Below are 549 nucleotides of genomic sequence, written 5' to 3'. Positions count from 1 at the left end.
CCCCCCGCCCTCCCCCCGGTCGCTGCGGCCCCCGAGTCCGCCGCCTGGACTCCGGACCCACAGATCCGTGTGGGCGGCCGCAGCGGGCTTTGGGCTCACCCCAGAAGGGCCTGCCAGGGGCCTCCGCGCCCCTCCCCCGGAGGGCATAGCCGGCCTCCCTGGCCCGGGGGCGGGCAGGGGGGCAGCGGGGCCCCTGGCCTGCACCCCTCCCCAGGCAGGCTTCCGGCCCGGCCGGAAGGAGCAGGAATTTGGAATGTTTTGGAACCAGCCTTCTATTTCCCGGGAGGATTCTCAGCCCCTGCCCTTCCCCCTGGGGCGGAGGGTGCGGGAGAGGGACGTCATCTGCGTCTGACTGGAAGGGGTGCTCAACCCGGGCTGGGGGCAGGAGCCGGCACCCCTGCTCGCTGCCAACTCCAAACACAGGGGTGCAGGATGGTGGGGGGATGGCCTGCATCCAGACATGGGTGCTTAGGGGGAGGCTAGACCCGAGGTGGCCACGCTGCAGCGGAGGGGCCCTGACCTGGGCCGCTGTCCCAGTTGACCGCTGCC

Source organism: Ailuropoda melanoleuca, chromosome 11 (genome assembly GCF_002007445.2).
Source record: "Ailuropoda melanoleuca isolate Jingjing chromosome 11, ASM200744v2, whole genome shotgun sequence".
Lineage (NCBI taxonomy): Eukaryota > Metazoa > Chordata > Mammalia > Carnivora > Ursidae > Ailuropoda > Ailuropoda melanoleuca.
The sequence above is the reverse complement of the archived record's forward strand: the minus strand, read 5'-3'. Positions refer to the sequence as shown.